The sequence below is a fragment of the Terrapene carolina genome, unplaced genomic scaffold (assembly GCF_002925995.2).
Source record: "Terrapene carolina triunguis isolate 2854851 unplaced genomic scaffold, T_m_triunguis-2.0 Scaffold112, whole genome shotgun sequence".
Classification (NCBI taxonomy): Eukaryota; Metazoa; Chordata; order Testudines; family Emydidae; genus Terrapene; species Terrapene triunguis.
In genome coordinates this window covers 21,453,339-21,477,751 of record NW_020664463.1, presented here as the reverse complement: position 1 = coordinate 21,477,751, position 24,413 = coordinate 21,453,339, and positions in this window count along the sequence as shown.

Below are 24,413 nucleotides of genomic sequence, written 5' to 3'. Positions count from 1 at the left end.
TGCAAGTGTGTAGTCTGAATAAGGTCTGATATCTCATGAATTACCAATGCCAATGTTGTACTGTATTAGGGTGGAATTCACAAGGGGGATTTAGGTGCCCTGCCACCTAGTGGAATTCACAACCCTGGGTTGGACACCCAGGCTCCCTATGCAATGCATGGGAAGAGTTAGGCACCTAGGAATGAGATTCACAAACACCAGCACTCTGAGGGTATATCTACACTGCAGTTAGATACCAGCTGACTTGGGCTCGTGTGGCTCGGGTTAAGAGGCTGTTTAATTGTGGTGTAGATGTTTGGGCTCGGGCTCGCAGGGTCCTAGAGCCACAGTTAAACAGTCCCTTAGCCCGAGCCCTGAGAGCCTGAGTCAGCTGGGATAGGCTATTTGTGGGGTTTTAATTGCAGTGTAGACATAGCTGAGGGAGCTGCCTAAGCTAGCCAATAGGAAATGCTGAGGAGAGGGGTATGGCCTAAACCCTGCCCCCTCACATGGACTTAGGCACTTATCTCCACTTGGGATTCACAGCTGTGAACTCTCTTATAACTTTAGCCCAGTTGTTAGCCCACTCACCCAGGAGAAGGAAGACCTGGGTTCAATTCTCCGGTCTGCCTGATGTGGAACAGGGATCTTCCTGCTTGGGTGTCCCACGTCCCAGGAGAGTGTCCTAGCCACTGAGTTATAAGGTATCCTATAAATACTTAAATGTTCATGGGTGCAGGGGGACTGGGACCCCAGGTGGGTGCCCTAACCAGCAGGCTATAGAGTCACTTGCTCTATCTCTAGTCTAATGACACAGACACACAGCTTCAACAGGAGAGATCGAGAGAGACCTGCCCCAGAGTACCTCATAGCCCATTGGTTAGGGCATGAAATATACTGCCATAGGTGAAAAGGTGACCATATAATTCCCCTCAGGCCTCAACTGGTAAAGCAATCAAGAATGGCCCAATCTGGGGTAAGCCATGCCAGTTACCTCAAGGAGAATGCTCCTTAATAGAGCAAGAAACATGAGTCGAAAATCACACTGAGAAATCCGATTCTTGGTTCTGAAGCATTACTTCTAAGCTTAGAGAGCCCACAGTAACTCACGTGATCTGACTAATAGGCTCAAAGTAGCAAGTTTTTGCCTGAATAGGTAGACATGGAATATTTGGAGCAGCTATTTATTGTCTTATGTGGAAGATTTCTAGCTCAACCAGACATTTGCAAGTGCTTCCATTATCCTCCTGCTTCAGTGTCACAAGCTGGTTTCAGCATGCACTCCAGCGAGGAACAGATGGCTCCAGGAACTGTCAGTGGAGAAGGGAGCATTTAGCTTCCCTGTCACAGACTCGGATTTAGCCCAGGTTAGTAGTAACAAAGTTATTGCCATCCAACAGCTAGTTGGTAGGTTATGTGAAATGAGTTGGTCTCAGTCCTATTCCTACTGGAGCGTTCATATCCATTTAAAACCCTTATTGAAAGTCTCAGCAAAAAAGACAAATGACAGAATATGGGCACTGGGATTGAATTATTGTCTCACTCCTAGGAGTAGTTCTCCCAGGTCAGGAATGAGGCATATCTGTGTGAGTACCAGTGAAATGTGGAAACTAACTGCACTAATGGCTAAGCAACAGTTCTGCAGAAAAGGACCTGGGGATTACAGTGGACGAGAAGCTGGATATGAGTCAGCAATGTGCCCTCATTGCCAAGAAGGCCAATGGCATATTGGGCTGTATTAGTAGGAGCATTGCCAGCAGATCGAGGGAAGTGATTATTCCCCTCTATTCGGCACTAGTGAGTCCACACCTGGAGTATTGCGTCCAGTTTTGGTCCCCCCCACTACAGAAAGGATGTGGACAAATTGGAGAGAGTCCAGCGGAGGGCAACGAAAATGATTAGGGGGCTGGGGCACATGACTTACAAGGAGCGGCTGCGGTAACTAGGGTTATTTAGTCTGCAAAAGAGAAGAGTGAGGGGGGATTTGATAACACCCTTCAACTACCTGAAGGGGGGTTCCAAAGAGGCTGGAACTAGGCTGTTCTAAGTAGTGGCAGATGACAGAACAAGAAGCAATGCAGGAGGTCAAGGTTGGATATTAGGAAACACTATTTCACTGGGAGGGTGGTGAAGCACTGGAATGGGTTACCTAGGGAAGTGGTAGAATCTCCATCCTTAGAGGTTTTTAAGACCTGGCTTGACAAAGCCCTGGCTGGGATGATTTGGTTGGTGTTGGTCCTGCTTTGAGGAGGGATTGGACTAGATGACCTCCTGAGGTCTCTTCCAACCCTAATATTGTATGATTCTAATGTATTTTCCTTTATCCAGGGTGTTTGCAGTACCCCTATACTTAGAAAGGAATATAGCACATGACCAACAAATAAATCAAGGATTTCAACCTCCACTATTTGCATCTTTTGGGATCATTAAATTTCCTTGGAAAAAAAGCCCAAATTATTATCCAATTAATTTCCCAAATGGGAGAGCAAGCATAACTGTAGCGGGGTGATCACCCCTCTCCAGCCCTGGAAGGGTTAAAGCAGCCCTGGAGAGGGCTGCAGCAGGGTAAGAGAGATTAAGAAAGGCTGACTGGGGAAGCAGCCTCAGCTGGAGCCATGCCCCAATCAGGCCACAGCTGGCCCTATAAAGGGGCTGCTAGGCTAGAACACAGACTCTCTCTCTAGATGTTGACTGCTGGGAGCTGAGCAGGGTACCTAGACTGGAGCAGGGCTGGGGAGCGGCTAGAGGAGCTGGGGAGCTCCAGCCTGGAAATCCCCCAGGCTGCCGGCCTTGCTAAAGGCCGGAAAAGGTACTGGGGTTGCAGAGGGGCAGCCCAAGGGTAGGCAGAGGCAGCAGGTCCAAACCCTCCTTGCCGATGATGAATGGCAATTACACTGCAGTCGGCCCCAGTGAGTGGGGGCTAGACGGTGACTGGCAGTAGCCAAAGACTGAGGTGAGGTGGGGATAGGGGGTTGGGGGTTCCCCGGAGAGGGGAGACCCAGCGAGACTATGGGGTACTGCAGGGGGCAGAACCCCAAGAGAAGGGGCACCGGGGTCCAGGAGGGATACAGGGGCCAGCGGCAAGGTGAGACACCTGCCTGCAGAGGGTGGTCCGGAGGCTGGCGAGCTAATTCCCTGGACGACCAGCAGGAGGTGTCGCAGCGGTGAGTCGTCGCCCCGCCACAATAATGTTTGATATAAGACTTCTTGAGAGCTCACTAGATTTCCAAAACTGAAAACAGGTTTGAAGGGTAACAAATAAATAGGAGTATTTCTGTTTTTGACTATTTAAGGTGTCTAGGGAGAACTGAACCATCACACTGAGGAATTATGGAACAGTAACAACTGGGACTTAATATAAATAACTGTGGAGGCTTTTTGTAGAGAGCATGATTTTTATACAGTGACATATGCAAGAGATACCTTACTGATTTTGTGAGTAAATGGCTCAATATTAAAATCAACCAAAAGTGACAACAGGGAATAAACCTTGCCTGGTTCCTTTTGCCAAAGAATGCACCTATCCGATGCCATTAACACAGGCAAATGTCAGAACGTAAAGGAGCTGAATTAGAGAGGAGTGAGTAATACGCAGTGAATAATTTACTCTATGAATTTAGCCTCTTTTTCGGCTCACATAATATCCTCAAGCAGATTGCTGTTTCCTTGGATTTATTCAAGGCCATATTTGTGCATAGAGTGTGCCCTCTGTAGGCAGATCACACACTCCCATTTTAAGTATGTGAGGGGGATGGTCAGTTAACTCCTAGCACTGGTTCATTTCTTGCCTGGGACACAAGGTCAGTCGGGGCAGGTGTGTGTGTGTGTCAGAATCTATGAGAGGAGAGCATATGGGTGAGACTGGAGATGCACACCTCCCTCCCCCTTGCCAGCCACGTGGAGTTTCTTGGGGAAAATCAGGTAGCCTGGGGATATTATCTGTTCTGCAGCCCCTTCCATGTTATAAGAGTACAAAGAGCAACTCCAACCAGGGAGAATGTCAGGGTGCCAGTTGCTGCTCTCTGAATTTCTGCTGAGCCATGGGCAATAGGCTAGAGCAGCCTTGGATCTGCTCTAAATTGTGCCAGTTGGCTTTGGTTCCCAAGGGGGCATACGCCTCCTGGGGACTTCCTCACGCAGGTGTTATCTCAATTATCTGGTTGTGGGCAGTCTCCAGGCCGTTTACACTACCTGAACACCACCAAGTGAGCAGAGTAGGTCCGAGAATCTGGCCCATAAAGTAGTATTACGGTTGATCTCATATTTGGCTGGATTTTTACATCAGAGATGTAGCACATCAACAACACTTTTCATGTGATTGTCATCAGACTGTTAGAATAACTTTCAAATATTATTTTCTTGAATACTATGCACTCTCTCTAAAATACTATATAAAGTTTGTCTAGTAACTGAGAATCTGAGCATAGAATTTATACTGGTAAACAAATCCATAGATTTCTAACTAGGAAAGTACAACCAAACTGAATTTTTCATAAGGGGACATAAAGGCAAAGGTGTTTTTTGGGAAAAGAAAACAAAACAGAAACCTAAAGTTAAACATGAATTTTGGAGCCTAGGCACCTGCCAGAGCTTTAAAACTGCAGCCCACTGATTCTTATTTCTGAAAATCTTGGCCAAAAATATTAGATGCTAAATAGGTAGCTGAGTTAAGTAGTGAGAATGCAAATACTAATGCGGGTAAGAACTTTATCACTCCCTGGCACTACAGGCCATAGAAGTCCTTGGCTGCTCTCACAATTTGCTCCCCTTTCTTTCAGTCAAGGGCATACTTTTCTCACAAATGATAATTCACCTTAAGAACTCAGGTCTTTCTAGGAGATGCTTAGCTGGCCTGTCTTCCATCTTCCTAACCACATGGCCTGCCCCCTGAAGGATTTAGGATGTGAAATCATGAATGAGACAAGAGAGAAAGTTGATAATAGCTAGGGTATGGCATCTGTTACAAAGCTATGTATAAACAAATACTCAGCATATTATTTGTGTGTCTACTGCAAGTTAAAACACCTCTAGTAACCCATATTGTCTCACTGTTTCTTTGTACTCTCCCATCAGTCTGTCTGTATCTACCTTTTTGTCTCTTGGATTATATTTAGATTGTGAGCTCTTTGAGGCAGGGACCATCTCTTTGTTCTTTGTTTGTCCAGTGCCCAGCACGATGGGGTCCGTGACCAGGGTCTAAGTGCTTCCACAAGACAAATAATAATAATGACTTATTTTAAAAAAGTTATTTCTATTTAATCATTCATTAATGATTGCACACACATATGTAAATGGCATTGTTCGGATTTTTCTCCAAGACTTTTCCCACTCAGTTCCCAAGAAATTAGCTTGAATCTGGACTCGTCACTGAGGTTTTTTTTTATTATAGGCATACAGCAACACTCCACTGAGGCGATCAAGCTCAAATGCAGTGGGGTGGGTATAAGCGTTTGCCACAACTCCAAAAAGCACATAATAAATCAGATTATATGTATAGATTAACGCCTGCACATTACAAACAAATCCTGAACTATTCACAGGCTGCAAAAATATTCTAGTAAACAAAGCTGCAGCTGAAAACTTATCACACATTACTCTTCTTACTATTCCTTTATCTAATAATGACATGTTATTTACAAGGCCACTTGTGAATTTATGCTTTGTCCATTGTGTCAGAGAAAAAGTTTTCTCTGCTTCCACAATTGTTAACTTCTGTTTCCTTACCTCTATTTTCTTTCATTGTTGACCTACAGATACTTTTTATTTACAGGAGTATTCAAAAAAGGATAGCAATGTTAAAGTTCTGTATGAGTGCTAATAAACCAGTGGCTGCATTCCTCTAGTTTGGGGGGGCTATTTAAGCTGAAACCACTAAAACCCTCCTCAGCAATTCATTACTTGGCACTGACCTCCCTGTGTTGATCCCCAGCCAGGGTATTAGGCCGGCAAGGATTTTGCTTTGCTGATGGGAAGCTGAGAGGACAGAATATTTGCTGATGTGATATAAATGGACTTTTGAGTATTATACTTGCTGTTGTCCCTGGTGATAAGATAATATTGAAACAGATGAGGGCAATGGCAGATCTTGGCATCAAAAAAGATCCCCAAACTGGGGACTTGTATACATGTTTGTGTTTGCTTAAAAAAAAAAAAAGGGAAAAACGAATGGGGCATGGGTGCTTTAACCAGCCAAGACCGTAACAGCTGGGCAGGAAAAAAACCTGCTTTGCAGTATCATTCACTGTTGCACTGCATGAGAATGGTTTCACTGAACACAGGGGTGTAGCTGGTCATCTGGCAGAGCCACCGCCCTCCACATCCACTCCAAAGGTGTCCCTCTTCTTTTACACCCAATGTAAACACTGGGTACATTTCGAGACCTGGCAGCGTATTAATAAAAGATGGGGTGAAGAATACAAATCCCGTCAGCTGCTAGGACAAATGCTGCTCTCAGGAAATTAAAATGGCATTGGGTAGCATGCAGGGGCCAGATCCTGGTCCCTGGTATAGGCCCCTTCTTGCTGTTCTGGTGGCATATGGGAGCTGTAAAGCTGTCCAAATAGGGCAATTGAGGATTCCTCCCAGTGTGAGGGAATCCTTGGGTGTCAACGTTAGCACAGCATTTCGACGCCCTGGCATAGAGGACATGTGCACGGGAGAGGGGGGTGGCTGGAGCACTGTTGCACTCTGACACACCCCAGATGGTGTAATAGCCCTTTTAAGACTGTTACCTCCCTGCATAAATTAGAGCAATGCCAGAGCTATTTTAATTAATCCTACAGGCTGTGGGAGCACAAAGATGGAAAACAGCTATCTTTGCCCCTCCCACCCTCCTTCAGGTCCTCTGCAGGATGGAGCTCAGTCAGATGGGGGATCGGGGACAGGGTCTGTGCCTGCCTATATCCTGGTATGAACTCTATCCCTGTCAATGAAGAGAGATACCAATGTCTGGTACATTAGGGTGTCTTCTGATTTCTGCTGAGTTCGCTAACTGCCGAGTCCTAACTTATGCCAATAAACGAGTCACTTTTGAAATAAAGATGGATCTGAAACAAAGCCCAGGAACTGAATACCCTGGATGCTGGAGAAATTAAGTTCTAAAAAACTGTAGGTTGGCACTGGCACTGCTTAAGCTTATTGATCTCCCTGCAGAACACTGGCCCACCCAGCTGAGGCAGTCAAATAATGGTGTGTGCTAGTGAAATCTGTTGGAATAGTGGTTATTGCCCCCTTTAAACTCAATTATTCATATTGCAGAGAATCCTAAAGACTTCTCAGACTCTGATCACTGATCCCTATATTTTCAAAAAGTGTGGTGGGTATTTACGGTATGTGGAAGTGTTTGTTGGGGTAAGTATTTGGGGAGTATTTACAGAGCAGTACTTCCACTTATATGGCAGCACTGTGGGTGAGGTACTTAAAAATGCAAGGAGGAAAAAGTTCAGTGTGAGCTATGTGGCCGAAACATGTGCAGCTCTGATTCCTTGGGCTAATGGCTCCTCAATGCTCCTACATTTTCCCCAAGTGGTGAATTTCATTTGGAATGCCCAAATACATAACACATACAGTGATTACCTTTAAAAATTGCCAGGTGAGTATAAATAATTTCATAAGTAGATAAATATACTTACTATATGAAATACTGCAGTGATGTTGTTTAGTTATATAAAATAACTGGCAGTTATATAAAATAACTTTTTAAAGTGTGAATGCCATGCGAGTGCTTGACAAACCAATGCTGAATGGCTAAAGAAAATCAGAAGGCTATAAATAAACAATTAGACAAAGCTTGGAGGTCGCTATTGTAGTTTGGTGACGCAGGCATAGGTGCTTATTGTTAAGGTTGCCTGATGCTTTCAATGATATGACCTTGTTTTCAGCTGCTTATAATTTTGTCAAACTTAAACCATACTTGTTCACTGAATGAGGCAGGGGTCCTGGGGAGGGAGTATGTGATCATGTAATTAAAGACTGCATCATTCTGCATCTGGGGACAGAATTAAGATTCTGCAGGCAACCTAAGTTCAGGCATTTCCTAACTTTTGAGTGCTTGACTTTTACATTGAAAGATAGGGGTTTTTAAAATATATTAAATATAAGTGAATTAAACTCTCAATTTAAGAATTAAGCCCTCTGGATGAGGTAGTGGTTTCAACAGTCTCATCTATCAAATGTATCCATGACCAAAATTGTTATACAGTGCTTGTTGCCACTGTGTATTAGAGATAGCTCATGGGTATTAATGAGTGGAGGTGATGTTGGGTTATATAAGGCAGCAATGAACTATATTCTACAGTCGCTGCACTTAAATCCCTAGTGAGTCAGCAGTGAGAAACATTCATTCAGTCATCGAGTGCATGTGGAATGATCCTGATGCCTTTAAGGAAAAGAGAGGCATCCGTTTATCAGCAGCAAATGGTCCAGCTGTGCACTGCTTCAAATACAGAAATGTCTGCTGTGAAGTGTGTGTTACAGTAGAATCTGCTTAATAGGAATTCCCTAGTGAACAACTTTCAGTTCTGATTAAACAGAATTCTTTGTTAACTGATGTACTTACAAAAATAATGCTGCTTTCTTGTGGCATTGCAGTGAGCCCATCTCTTTACTTGATAAGCCCCAAAAATGGGAGGAGGCCTGAATCAATGGTTTTCTGACTAGCCACTGCTGGTTGCAGAATCGGCGGTGACATATTCTGCTTGGTGGCCACAACCAGAGATGGAGCAAGATAATGGCCTGGAACAGTCAGTGTTGCGTGAAAATAAGACAAATTCATTTAATTCTTTCACTTTATTCACTTTCCACTTATATCCTAGCTAAGAAGGGACTGAAAGCTGCTGTTTTAGAGAACACAGTGCATACCTGCATATGACAAAGACCTAAGTGGCACTCAAAAATGTCCCAGTTAAGCTGCACGCAGTGCCAGTTATCTTCATTTAGACTGAGAACAGTTCCTTGGTAGAGATCCGAATTAAGTGAAATTTCCAATTAAGTGTGTCTTGATTATGTGAAGTGCACATTAGGGCCAGATCTTCAGCTAGGGTATATCAGATAGCTCCACTGAAATCAATGGACTCTGCCAATTTACACCACTTGAATATCTGGCCCAAAGGGATTTATCTACTAGGAAACTACAAGGCCCAGATCCTGATAGGTGTTTAGATGATTAACTCATTGAAGCCAATGGGAGTTAGGTGTCTTTGAGAATCTGAACTTAACATTCTGTGTAATCAATAGCTGCACTATGTACTGTTTCCAAGCAGAGGAATCTATATAAACAGGCACGTCTATTTTCCCTGACTGCAAAATTTATTGCTGAATCCACCCCTGGCTGCAGACTTGTGCTTCCAAATCTAGGTTTTAATTTTAGAAAGAATTATATTTTTCATTCTTAAAGTTGTCTTTTAAATGGTAATATTTTTGCCTGGTCCGAGGAACCAGTGGCTCTTTCAAGGTCTCACCTCTCGTGCACCACCAGTAGGGCCCTATCAAATTCACAGTCCATTTTGGTCAATTTCACGGTCATAGGATTTAAAAAATAGTAAATTTTATGATTTCATCTATTTAAATCTGAAATTTCACGGTATTGTAATTGTAGGGGTCGTGACCCAAAAAGGCATTGCGGGGAGGTCACAAGGTTATTATGGGGGTGGGTATGGTACTGCTACCCTTACTTCTGCGCTGCTGGTGGTGGCGGCGCTGCCTTCAGAGCTGGGAAGCTGGATGAGGAGTTTGGGGTATAGGAGGGTGCTCTAGGCTTGGACCGAGGGGTTTGGAGGGCGGGAGGGGGATCAGGGCTGGGGCAGGGGGTTGGTGCGTGGGGAGAGGCTCAGGGGTGCAGGCTCCGGGTGGCGCTTACCTCAAGTGCTCCCGGAAGCCGTGGCACGTCCCTTCTCCGTTGGAGTGCGGGAGGGGGCCATTAGAACGGGGCCATTGGAGCATGTAGGAACCAGAGGGGGGCCATGTCATGGCTTCCAGGAGCCGTGTGGAGCGGCCCCCTACTCTGCTCCCTGGCTGGAGTGCCAGAGGGGGGCCACGCGGCTGCTTCCAGGCGCTGTGTGCAGCTGCCCCCGACCCTGCTCCCCAGCGCAAGCTCAAGGGCCGGATTAAAATGGCTGGCGGGCCGGATCCGTCCCGCGGGCCGTGGTTTGCCCACCCTTGGTGTAGATGCTGTTGTTCATTATGTCGATGTAACTGGCCTCCTCCAGTATCCCACAATGCCTGCCATGACCGGTCTGCTCACTGTGTTGAACTCTGCTGCTCTGCAGGCATGCACCCTTCCCCTTTCAAAGCTCCAGGAAGCTTTGACATTCCTCATCATGGAGAGCTCACCTGCTGAGCATGCCAGCAGGAAAACAGCAACATGCTCTCCTGCCTGGAGTATAGGGGAGGGGTGGAACAGTGGTCTGTGGAGGATGTGGGAGAACTCGGAAGGAATCAGAACCATTAATGTGGAATCCTGCTCTCCCTGGCACTAGGAACACAGGGTCAGGCAGAGGGGAGGCGATGGGGAAGAGACTGCTGTGTTGTGCAGAGCCAGGGAGGGAGGCGGGGGCTGATGTGTGTGTGTGTGGGGGGAAGACAAGTCCCCCCTTCCCCTGACACACTTCAGTTGAAAAGCAGCTGGCAATCTAGTAGGATGCCCATAGAAGGATGGGATTGAGAAACCTGCATCATGTGATGCGGTACCTGCCCCATGAAGCATTGCAAACCCTTCCCAAAGCACCCTGCAACCAGTTGCACAATGGGATAGCTACCCACAGTATACTGCTCTCTGTTGATGCAAGAGCTGCTAGTGTGGATGTGCTCTGCCAACACAAGAAGCACAGTGAGGACTTGCAACAGCGGTTTAATTACAGTGGCATAACTTTTGTCAACAAAATTCTGTAGTGTACATTTCCACTGTTAAAGTTCCTGGGGTACCTACATTTTGGTAGCTGGGCATGTGCACAGCTGTCTCAGTCCTAACATCACCCACAGCTTGGTGTCCCCGCCGGATTCTCAAACTAGGTGTTCACTTGCCCATCTTGTCTTAAGGGCCTGATCTGTAGGTCAGCTCTGAGCACACCTAAACTTGGGGTGGTACTCCCCCCTGCAAGCCCCTCATAATTTTTAGCTCAGTGGTTAGAGCACTCACTCTGGCTGTGGGAGATCTGGGTTCAATTCCCCCCCCACCCCGATATGGAGTAGGGATTTGAATATGGGTCTCCTACCTCTCTGGCGGTGATGGCAGTGTATTCATGCTCAAGATAAAATAGCCTGTGGACACTCCAAAATATCACTCAGAGAGGCAATGTAATTGACATCTAGTCTAAAATCACAATGTATTATTTGTAAGGAAGCACAAGCACTCCAAGGTACCTGCCCTCCATTTAAGGAGTATTTTGAATAAGACTTTGTATATTCAAAGCACTCTACAAACATCAACTAATTAATCTACATAACAAACCTCTGAGGTAGATGAGTATCTCCATTTACTAGATTGAGAAACTGGGACACAGAGAGGTCAACCAAAGCTACCCATTATGTCAGTGGCCGAGATGGGATTAAAACTCAGCACTCCAGACTCCTAAGTATATGCTCATCCCACTAGATCATAAATTAGATGTTTCAAGAAGCTTTCCAGTTAAAATATCCATCAAAGTTAGATCTCCTATTTGAAAATGCATAATTGCAGGGACCATTTCACGTTTCAATACAGTGTCTCTTTTAGTTATTATGGCAGCAAAAAAGAGAGAGTGGTTTACAATGTTGTGAGAATGATTAGTTCCTGATCCACCAAGGTGTTTCAACTGCCACATATGCCTAATGAACACAATCTGTGACCTTTCATGGCTAGCTTTTAAAGCTGTCTGAAGCCAGGTCTGCACCTATACAGTAACTCCTCGCTTAATGTTGTAGTTATGTTCCTGAAAAATGCGACTTAAAGCAAAATGATGTTAAGTGAATCCAATTTCCCCATAAGAATTAATGTAAATAGGGAGGTTAGGTTCCAGGGAAATTTTTTTCACCAGACAAAAAACTATACACACACACACACACACACACACACTCTAAGTTTTAAACAAACAATTTAATACTGTACACAGCAATGATGATTGTGAAGCTTGGTTGAGGTGAGGAAGTTAGAGGGTGGAAGAGGGAGGGATATTTCCCAGGGAATGACTTACTGCTAAATGATGAACTAGCACTCGGCTGAGCCCTCAAGGGTTAACACATTGTTGTTAATGTAGCCTCACACTCTACAACAGGGGTGGCCAACCTGTGGCTCCGGAGCCACATGCAGCTCTTCAGAAGTTAATATGAGGCTCCTTGTATAGGCACCAACTCCGGGGCTGGAGCTATAGGCGCCAACTTTCCAATGTGCCGGGGTGTGCTCACTGCTCAACCCCTGGCTCTGCCACAGGCCTTGCCCCCACTCCACCCCTTCCCACTCCCTTTCCTGAGCCTGCTGTGCCCTCGCTCCTCCCCAGAGCCTCCTGCACGGCAGGAGCCAGCTGATCCGGATGTGCGGGAGGGAGGGGGAGGTAATGATTGGTGGGGCTGCCGATGGGTGGGAGGTGCTGGGAGCGGGGAGGGAGGAGCTGATGGGGGGCTGCTGATGTATTACTGAGGCTAAATTCTGGCTCCTTCTCAGGCTCAGGTTGAGCACCCCTGCTCTACAAGGCAACACGAATGGAGGGAGGGGAGACAGCATGGCAGACAGAGACGGAGAGAGAGATGCGCATTGCCCCTTTAAGTACGCTGACCCCACTCTAAGTACATTGCCTTTTTAAATATATCAGGAAGTTGAGACAGCAGCTGCAGCCCGCAAGCTCCCTCCGTCCTGAGCCCTGTCGTGTCCCCACCCTGCTCTATACAGAGAAGGGGTAAGCGAGGGACAGGAGCAGGGTGGAGGGGGACACCCTGACAGCCCCCCGTACAGCAAGCAGGAGGTTCCTGGGAGCAGCTCCAAGGCAGCGGGCAGGAGCAGCACATGGCATTGGGGGGAGGGACAGCTGAACTGCCGGCAACTGATAGCCTGCTGGGCGGCTGCCGCATGGGGAACTTAGGGGAGCGGGGAGCAGATAGTGGGCTGCCGGTTCACCCTGGTTTCAAGCCCCCACCAGTTAGCTACAATGGGCTGCTCTTCGTGCAAGCAGTGGACAAAGCAGGCGGCTGCCAAACAACGTTATAAGGGAGCATTGCGCAACTTTAAACGAGCATGTTCTCTAACTGATGGTTAACGTAACAACGTTAACCAGGATGACTTTAAGTGAGGAGTTACTATATCTATATCTGCACCTAGACCTATATCTACCTATAACTACTTTGCTCGGGATGTGAAAAATCCACAGCACTTTTCCCCTCAACATAACTACTGCCTCTCAGGGAGGTGGATTAACTATGCTGATGGGAGAAGCTCTTCTGTTGGTGCAGGAGCATCTTCACTAAAGCGCTACACCAGTGCAGCTGCTGTAGCGCTTTTAGTGAAGACAAGGCCTTAGAAACTGACTGATAAAATGGGCCAATTAAATATCCTAGAACGATTGTTTTTATCTCACTGGTAATTAAGCAGCTGCTTATCTGCTGCCTAACCCTGTAAATTTAGGGGATTAATAGGTAAATGCCTAGATGAGTTTACTTCTTTTGGATATCATTATACATATCTTTGTGTAGTGCAAGCTGGATGCAGTGTTTGTGTGTCTGTGTAAAAAAGGTGCTCATTTTGTGTGCTATCTAGAGATTACTCTGTTACTGGGTACCTGTAATCTCTACACTCAGTACCTCTCAGAATTGGACCACAAAGCCTGCGGAACAGATGAGTAATGATGTTGTTATTTTAGAAGGTTAATTGGGGTTACAGAGCTTTTTTCACTGCTCCGTCTTCCACATCAACCTCTTCCACACCTTGCATACCTTCTGTTCTTCCTGTTCATGTAGTCACAATGTTCTCAATTAAAGTGATGCTTACAGAGATCAGTGCAAGTTTTTTGGTGCACTTTTAGAACACAGGAGCCAGCCAAGAGAGCTGAAAACAGGGGAGTTTGTAAGGGGAGTTTGGGGGAGGGTGTGAGGGACATGTGGTTTTTTTCCTTGACAGGAGTTAGAGGCACCGGTGGTAGTGACCCAAAGAATGGAAAAGACAATGAAGATGACTGAATATGGAAACTGTGGATACATACTATATTCTAGAAAGGGTACTTGAATTTATGAGGACGGGTCTCATGGGATGGACTCTGCCTGAGTAGGGAGGGAAATAGACTTTTGCAATGGAGATTGGCACAATTGATTAAAAGAGCTTTAAACTAGGAATTTGGGGGTGACGGTTGGAAGACGCTCATGTAATCTCCACACCCGCTTCTAACATTGTGCAGGAGGAAAATCAAGTAAATGAGGATAGAGCAATGGAGAAAGGAACAATAGAGGGTAGGAAAATGGACAAGAGGAAATATAATGCCAATACCAATGACCGTAACAGTCAGGTAGGAAATACCGTCAGTAAAGTGACTGTATTTAATCTGGCGAGGAATCTGGGTAACGCCAAGCAGAAACAACTAAGATGTCTTTACATGAATGCAAGGAGCTAGGGTAACAAAACAGAGGAACTAGAACTACTCGTGCAAGAAGTGAAACCTGATATGATAGGGATAATGGAAACATGGTGGAAGAGTAGTCATGACTCAAATACAGGTATTGATGGGTAAGTACTATTCAGGAAAGATAGAAATAAAGCTAGAGATTGTGGAGTAGCTTTGTATATTAATGACAAGGTAGACTGTAAAGAAATTAGAAGCCATGGAATGGATTAAACGAAATCTGGGTCAAAAACAGTTTGCGGAAGAAAGGTAAAAGATGCTCCACTGGGATAGTGTATAGGGTCTGCTACAGACCCCCTGGGTTCAACATGGATATGGATAGAGACTGCTAATATTTTTAATGAAATAAATGCTACTGGAATTGTGTGATTATAGGAGACTAACTTCCCAGATATAGATTGCAGATCAAATGCAACTAATAATGGTAGGGCCCAGGTATTCCTGGATGTGAAAAGATTTCCTTACCAAATAGTCACTGAATCAACAAGAGGTGATGCCATGTTAAATTTAGTATTGGAAAGTAGCGAGGACCTCACAGAAGAACTGGTTGTAGAAGACAACCTTAGTTTGAGTTATCATGAATTAATGCAGTTTAAACTAATTGGAAGGATAAATAAATAGGTCTGTAACTAGGGGTTGGTTGATTTCAAATGGGCAAAAATTCCCTTAAAAATATTAAGGGAATTGGGGGAGTGGACTGGACTGAAGAGCTCCAGGATCTGAAGGTGGAGGAGTCTTGAAATTAGTTTCTGCAACTTTAAGTCAAAGTTGCAGAAACTATCTGAAGCCTGCATCCCAAGCAAGGGGGGAAAAAAAAATTAGGGAAGGTTGCAGACCAAACTCGATGAAGAAGCATGTCAAACAGGTTATTAAGAGAAAGCAGAAGTCCTACAATGCATGAAAGAAGGGATGGATCAACAAGCAAAGGTACCTATTGCATGTCAGAAAGTGCAGGGGGAAAAGTGAGAATTGCCAAAAGTCAAGCAGACCTTGAAACGAAAATTAAAACAAATAGTAAAAGGCTCTGTTGCCTTATAAATAAAAAGAAAACAAGGAAAGAAGATTAAAGATTATCTAGTTATGGCCCAATACCTGAATGAATACTTTGCCTCCGTTTTTAATAAGGGTTATGAGGAGCTTGGGGGCAGTGGCAGTGTGGCTAATGGGAACAAGGATATGGAAGTAGAAATTACCACATATGAGATGGAAGCCAAACTCAAATAGCTCAACGAGACCAAACTGGGGGCCTGGATAATCTCCATCCAAGAATATCAAAGGACTGGCTCGTGAAATGTCAAGCCCAATAGCAAGGATTTTTAATGTACCTATACACTTGGGGGTTGCATCCTATGACTGAAGAATTGCAATTATATTACCTATATTTAAGAAAGGAAGAAAAGTGATCTAGGAAACTACAGGCCTGTTAATTTGACCTCAGTTGTATGCAAGATCTTGGAACAAATTTCAAAAGAGAGAGTAATTAAAGGGAGAGGAAAATGGTAATTAAGATAAAATACTATATGGTTTTACAAAAGGAGATCCTGCCAGACCAATCTGATCTCTTTCTCTGAGAACTGATTTTCTAGACAAAGGAAATGCAGTAGATCTAATTTACCTGGATTTCAGTAAAGCACTTGTTACAGTTCCATATGATAAATTATTAGTTAAATTGGAGAAAATGGGGATTAATACAAGAATCAAAAGGTGGTTAAGGAACTGGTTAAAGGGGAGACCTCATGCTGAAAGATGAGCTACCAGTGGAGTTCCTCAAGGATCAGTCTTGGGACCAATCTTATTTAATGTTTTCATTAATGATCTTGGCACAAAAAGTGGGAGTGTACTAATAAAATTTACAGATGATATGAAGTTGGGATAGATTGCCAATATGGAGGAGGTTCAGAATATCATAGAAGAAGATTTGGAAGACCTTGAAAACTGGAGAAATAGAAATGGGATGAAATGTAATAGTGCATGACCTTGCACTTTGCACTAACAACAAGAATTTTTGCTATAAGCTGTGAACTTAGTTGGAAATGACAGAGGAAGAGAAAGACCTGGGTATTTTGGTTGATCACATTATGACTATGAGCCACCAATGTGATGCACACATGAAAAATGCTAACTCAATCCTCGGATGCATCAGGCAAGGTATTTCCTGTAGAGATAAATAAGTTATTACCATTGTACAAGTCACTGATGAGATCACATCTGGAATACTCTGTGCAATTCTTTTCTCCTATGTTTCAGATAGATTCAAACTGGAACAAGTGCAGAGAAGGGCTTCTAGGATGGTCAGAAGAGTGGAGAACTTGCCTTAGGAAAGGAGATTTAAGGAGCTTGGCTTGTTTAGCCTAACAAAAGAGAGGCTGGGGGGAGTTATGACTGCTCTCTATAAATACATCAGAGGGATAAGCACCAGGGAGGGAGAGGAGTTATTTAAATTAAGGACAGTATTGGCACAAGAACAAATGGATATAAACAAGTTTAGGCCTGAAATTAGATGGTTTCTAACCATCAAAGGAATGAAGCTGTGCAACAGCCTTCCAAGGAAGTAGTGGGGCAAAAAATCTAAATTGTTTCAAGACAGAGCTTGATAAATTTATGGAGGGGCTGGTATGATGAAACGGCCTGTAATGGCATATGGCCCATCCATGACTACTGGTAGCAAATATCTCCAATGGCCGGAGATGGGACGCTGGATGGAAAGGGCTTAGAGTTACTACAGAGTTTCCCAGGTGTCTGGCTGGTGGATCTTGCCCTCATGCTCAGGATCTAACTGATCGACATATTGGGGTCAGAAAGGAATTTTCCCCCAGGTCAGATTGGCAGAGACCCGGACGGGTTTTTTTCTTCCTCTGCAGGAGTCAGTTATTGGTATGAACCTGGGTAAATAATGGAGTCTCTGTAACTTGAAGTCTTTAAAACAAGATATGAAGACTTCAGTAACTCAACCAGAGGTTATGGCTTGTTACAGGAGTGGGTGAGGTTTGCGGCCTGCAATGTGCAGGAAATCAGACTAGATGATCATGATGGTCCCTTTCTGCCTTAAAGTGTATGAGAGTCATCAACAGCACTGTGTAATTCCTTGCCCTCAATTTTCAGTAATGAATCATTTTGATTCAGTAACTTGAAGAAATTCACTCTAGTTTCCATTGATCTACTGGAAGTTTTTTCATCTTATTAGGAGAGAACCTGCTGGTAGTCCATGATTATGAAGGCTGGTCTTGTGGTTAAGATCCTGTTCAGTGCCATAGTAATTGAACCTAGATCTCCTGGTTCCGTCACAGAGTTCTTGTGTGATGGTGGGTAAAAGTACTTTTTTTAAAAGTAAGAAGAGTAAGTAATTATCTCCTTTTCATTGTCAAAAGGAAATCTGTAACTGCCTTAATTTATGATGCTGGGAGCTTCATCAGTTGCTTTCTAGAATGTAAATGTCCCAAAACACACCTAGCTTCTTTACAGGATTTTGCATAGAGTTAATTTATGGCAGAAATGCTTCACCGTTGTATTCCTCCTGGAAGGTTTTTGTGATGTCAGGCAACAGATTACTTAACATTGAGAGTAAGAAATTATGCATCACTGCTGGTGAAACTGCAATGCTCATCCCGAGAGCAAAACATACACATGAAGTATATATCCCCATTATCCCTCATAACATTTATTCACCCCATCTGGGACATCACAAGATAATGACTAAGAATGTACATATGACATGGTAGTTCTTTCAGGAGCTGCTATTATTGCTTTATAAGTTATTGCAAGTATTTCTAAACCAGCCACCACTGTAGTATCAGACCAATCTTAAACATGGTCAGATTTATACAGGGGAGTTCCCCCAGAGAGAGTATGGCTGTCCTCCCTCAGAGCCTCTTGTTAGAAAGGTAAGACTCCAAGCGGAGTCAGGGAGACTGACAATCCACTTCAAAGATTCCTGTATCTTACAGTGTAGTCAGAAGGTGGTAAGGTTCAGGTTGATTCCAGTCTCTTGCAGAGGATGTTTCACCTCAACAAGCCCCATGTTGAGAAATCTTTAGCCCAACTCCATATAGTGACTCCAGCTTGCCTGAACTCAGCTGCCATTCCAGGATGTGGAGGCAGAAACCATCACCAAGATACTTAGTCCCAAGCAAATGTAGACCTATGTAGGTCTACCAGGAGCATGAATTGGACTTTGTACTGGATTGGACTTTGCACTGGATAGGCAGCCTGTGAAGAGCATGAAGCCCTAGAGGGGTATGTTGTCAGAGGTCTGTCTTGCTTAGCAGGTGGGCCTCTGCATACTGTACACAATTTAACTTCTTGGGGGCCTTCATGGTTACACCTAGGTGTGGTGTATTATGACAACATAGACTGGAGTTGGCAAAGATGTGAATTACTGTGGCTAGTTCAACAACCAGCAGAAAAGGGCTCCTGGCCATCTGTAGATGGTAAAAGGCATTTTTGGCCATGGCTGCTCCATGGAAGTCCAGAAGAAGAGGAGTGCCCCACCTTGACAACTGGGGGGGCATATGATCTCAGCTGGAGAGGTGGTTCCAGACTTTCCCTCCTCAGAGTGTTGCTTTATACCAATCTGCATCACTTCTCTTTTGCTTGGATTGAATTGAGCCAACCCCCACTCTTCTCCCTACTTCTTCCAGACATGGGAACATAAGAATGTCTGCAGTTGACAAGAAAGAACGGTAGTGGTGGATGTCTTTGGCATAAAGATCACAGCATCTTACAATCTCCTTTGGTAGACTAACATACGTTCAATGAAAGAAGTGACAGGACTGAATCCTCTAGCAGTGTTCAGTTAGGGTCCTTGGTGAGGATGGGCAGCTACCCATTACCACTCTAGAATTCTGAAAGGGGAAAGAATGGAGATAGCTTAACAAAAGACCAGCTTCCTCTGCCAGGTCCCATAGATGAGCTAGGAGAGTCTTCTGAGTAGAGGTGTCAAAGGCCACAACATATCTAAGAGCAATAGCATTAGAGACTGATCTCTGGTCACAGCCAAGAGTAGATCATCCTGGGTGCCACCAGTGCTGACTTCGTACTCTAACTTGGCCTAAAGCCTGATTGGGATTAAGATATTGAAGAATATTAGGCACTGGTGGAATCAAGCTTGCTATGCACGACCTAGCTTTTGAAGAGCTCTGGATTGCTTTTGGTTTTGGGAACAATTTAAGTCATTTGTAGCCCATTAATTATTTGTAATACTAGGCAAAGCTCTCTCAGCTTTCATGCTTTTATAGAATGCGACAAAATCTTGACACTTACTGGAAGAAAAAGAAAAAATCCTGTGTGGGAAGAATAAAATATCAACCCTGAAGTCACAGAAACACTCCTTGACTTGTCATCACCAATTTCTGGAGTCACCTGTACTTGTCAAACGGAAACTGTGCATAAAGGGAAGAGCCATCAGAGACACTGCAAGTTGAAATAGTGTATTAGATAATTCTGGAAAAGCAAGAAATTAGGTGACCAAGTGCAGGTTGAGGTTTTCAAAACAATTTAAGGGGGTTTTCCATTCAAATTATTCCTCTAGACGGTTTTAAAAATCTCAATCATGCAACAAAGAAAGATGGGAAGAGAACAAACATCTATGATGTCTTTCATCTTACTTGTCAGCAATAGATATTCTACTGTTGAAGAGGAGGCAGATAAGGAGCGGGAATAGGCTGAGAATGAGAGTGTAGCAGGCTTCACTTCGGGCCAGGAAGTTGCAGCTCAGCAGTCTCCCAGAGACTTGGGATGGCCCTACTGGGCAATCTCAGGGCCTAGCAACTGAGGTATAGTCTGCTGTCCCCCAGTGCTCCCTGAGTTCCCCCTGGTCAGTTGGAGGAGAGGGAAGCAGGACCCGGGCCCTCCCTCTCCATCAGGTCCCAGCCCAGTGGGGGAAGGGGTGAGAAGAGTCTCAGTCCCCTCTAGATGGTATCTCAGACCAGCCTTCCCTGGACCACTTCCTACCTCCCCTGTTCTCTCCTCAGTTTGGGGCATGGTCCCACACTCAGCTTCCCTCTCGGTGAAGGGTTGCTCACAGTCTCAATGATTCAGTCAGTCAGTTGGGGCTTCTCAGCTCACTCTTTAGTATCCAATTATTTCCCCTTGTCAGGGAGAAGGTGAAAAGAAAAGGGGATCAAGGCCCTTGGCCTCCCAGTCAGGTCTTACCCACAGTCCAGACCCTTGCCCTGTAGATCCCTCTGTCCCAGAAGCTGCTGCCTTCCTGCAGACAGTCTCTCCCTCATTCTCTCCCTGCTTTCCAGCCAGAGTCCCCTTTTAAGCAGGCCCTCCATTTGGAGCAAGCTCTGCAGCTGTTGAGAGGCATGGCCTTCTTGGCTCAGTACTGCTCTATCACTCCCTTAGCCTTAGTGTTGGATCTGTAAACCCCATCACAGGGAGGAAGGCAGAAAGTAATCCAAACCAGTGGCCCAGGTGACAGAGAGGAAGGAGCCACTAGACAGAAAGAAGAGACACAGGGAGTCATCTGTGGCCCAGATAAAGAAAACAGGATGGTGTTAGTCTCCTGGTGGGTGCACAGCCATCTCTTGCCAATGGGTAACTCATGGATGGGTTATATTGGGGTTTATCCCTCCATCCAAACCTGTTAGAATCCTTCCCTTCTTAGGGCACCAGAAAAGTCTAGCAACAATATAGTCCTCCTCCTCCTCCTCATCTCTTGAAGCAGAGATGCCCAACCCCAGGCTGCAGCCACCAATACACCCTGTTGACACAAGGGTGTAAATCCATAGGCTTTTCTCCTCCCAGGCTCACTCAATAGTCCTTTTTCTATGACCAGACTACACAATACCTTACCCTAATGATACATGGCTGAAGTGGGAGGAAACTTTTTTCTTTCCCTTCTTCACTGGATGCCTCCGGCCTGGGAATTGGCCCCAGCACCAGGCCTCCAGCACTATATTGCTGCAAGCTTTTTCCTGGGCTGCATGTTTCTCTTCTCTACGTTTCACCTTCAGCCCTCCTCTCCTAATGATCAAAGAGAAGTTGTATTTATAATTTGACCATCACATGATACTCTGTCATGTGATCTGGAATGACATCTTCTGTTCATCTCTCCTGGAAAACTACACCTCCCAGAATTCCTTTCCCTTAAAGAACTGATCCCCAGTAAAAGGCAGGACTTCAGCATACTCTGTTTATAGGTATAATCTAGACTCAAGACAAAGGAAGGGAAGCAGAGATGGAGGGTGGTGCTACATGTCAAGTATGTTAACAATCCAAAGGAGTTACAGTATAATAACTGAGACTGTGGGAAAGAAATTCTTTGGAGTAAGATTACAGGAAATGAAAAACCAAGGAACAACTATCTATGTTCATACAGTGCCTAGTACAATGGGGTCCTGGTCCATGACCGGGCCTTCTAGATACTACAATAATACAAATAAATAATAATCAATAAATAGACTATAGTTCCCTGGAAAAAAACAAGCCCTGAAGTACTCAAGGTATGTTTACACTAGAAATGCTACAGCTGCACAGCAGCGCCACTGTAGCGCTGTAGTGTAGTCACTTATGACAGTGACGGAAGGGGTTCTTCTGATACTGTAGTAAATCCACCTCTCTGAGAGGAGGTAGCTTGGCTGACAAAAGAAATCTTCTGTTGACCTAGTGCTGTCTATGCTGGAGCTTAAATTGGCTTAACTAGGGGTACGTCTATACTTACCTCCAGGTCCGGCGGTAAGCAATCGATCCCAGATCGATCCCGGAAGTGCTCGCCGTCGACGCCGGTACTCCTGCTCCGCGAGAGGAGTACGCGGAGTCGACGGGGGAGCCTGCCTGCCGCGTCTGGACCTGCGGTAAGTTCGAACTAAGGTACTTCGACTTCAGCTACGTTATTAACGTAGCTGAAGTTGCGTATCTTAGTTCGAAGTGGGGGGTTAGTGTGGACCAGCCCTACGCCTCAGGGGTATTCAGTTTTAGGTGTGGACCAGGCCTAAGAGCAGTCAATGTGGGCTCAAACGTCTGAAGTTTAAAAATAAAAGCTGCACTGGAAATGAAAAGGGGGAGGCAACCAAAAAGGAATGTTAAAAGCAGGGAAAAGGGCAGGGAGGTAAAGTAACTTAATGCTATAGCTAAAGAGGTTAATGGGAATGTGAAGAGTTTTTATGAATATGTCAGGGAAGATAGAAGTACAAGGGAGGAGTAGATACTTCAGTAAAATAATGATGACTCAGAAATTACTGAGACACTGAATGCTTTTAAAATCCAGCTACAGTACAAAAAAAAAAAAAGATAGAAAAGAAGTTTGAGGCCTGAATGAGTAAGGAAGGAGGATCTTGAAATTCTATCTCCTGAAAAAGGTGAAGTAAGGGAACACTAGGAAAATTCAAATGTACACAGATCAGCTGGCCTGGATGATATGCATCCCGGAGAATAAAGGGAATTGGATAATGACAATGTCCTGGTGATAACCATTTTTGAAAAATCATAGAGAATGAGGAGGTGCCCAAAATCATACATATAGTCCCAATTTTCAGACAGAACAGATTATGGCAACTCAATCCCATAATTTTAGCTTCTATCTCTACTAAAATAATAGAAGAGAGGGGGAAAAATCACTGGATTACATTTCAATGGAAGCTAGGAGCCTGAATATCTTTGTGGATCTGGGCCTAAATGCTTAGAGCATAATGGAAACAAACAATCAACGGGCCACTCAGTAATTAATGGGAAGCTTCATGTTTAGGGGCCTGATTGTTAACCTATTGAAATCAATGAGACTCTTTCCATGTCAATTTCAATGGGCTTTGGAACAGGCCCTATAAGCCTGATTTTCAACTGCACCCCACTACTTTCCTACAGGCAAACTGATCCTCCTGAGATCTCACATGGACGAGGGGAACCACATGTTGGTGGCCCTCATAAAATCCGAAAGAGCAGGACTTTCTTCTTGCAGGCCTTATCCCCAGTTATAGACCCCAGTTTAAACTTTTAGCATTCATTATAAACAAGGAAATTAATATACGAAAAACAATGTTGAAAAGGTGATAAAGTTGAAGTAGTGTTTCAGTCCAATCCAGCTAGCCCTTTCCCCAACCTAAATTACAGTTTCTTTACCAAAATAAAAATAAAAATCTATAATTTTCAAAATATATAGAAGGTCTGGAAATGAATCTTTAAGTGATCTTGCCAGTTCCCCACTGCCACATAATTCAGCATTCATTATTACCCTGCATGACATTCATTGCTCACTCAAACTGATCCTCGATCTCTAAAATTAGCAAAATATACAAATGTCAAAGTAAGGAATTACTAGTAGATTATAAAATCATATTAAAATGTTCATGGCACCTATTTCCAATATACAATGCTGCTAATATGGACTACAACATTACTCACTATAAACAAAATTCAAATGTTAATTGCTGTACGACACAGCTAGGACACAGTTATAACTAAACCCAAACTAGCAAGGTCAAAGAGGCAATGATAATATTAGATGGGTAGTGTAAATCAGATGAGGAAGATAGCAAATGACGAAGGATTATGTGGCAATAGGGAAATGGCTGGTTCCCTTAACAGTTTGTTGCCATATTTTTCAATGTATTTTTAATGACCTTTAAATGAAATTAGGACAAAATGGAAATAAGTATTGGGAGAGAATAAGGATTACAGTCAGAATGGCAAAGGCACAAAAGGAGGGTCTATTTGGTTGCCCTAGCTGTGAAAAATTTCATACCATGAGCAGACCTCAAAGTACCAAAGGAACTAAGAGAAGAAGTGTCTGTACTATTGATGTTTTTGAGAACACAATGAGGACAGATGAGGTACCAGGGGACTGGAAAGGCAGCCAAATATAATACCTATTAAACGGCAAAAATCTTTGTTAGTGCAGAGTTAAGGTTGCCTAGTAATAGC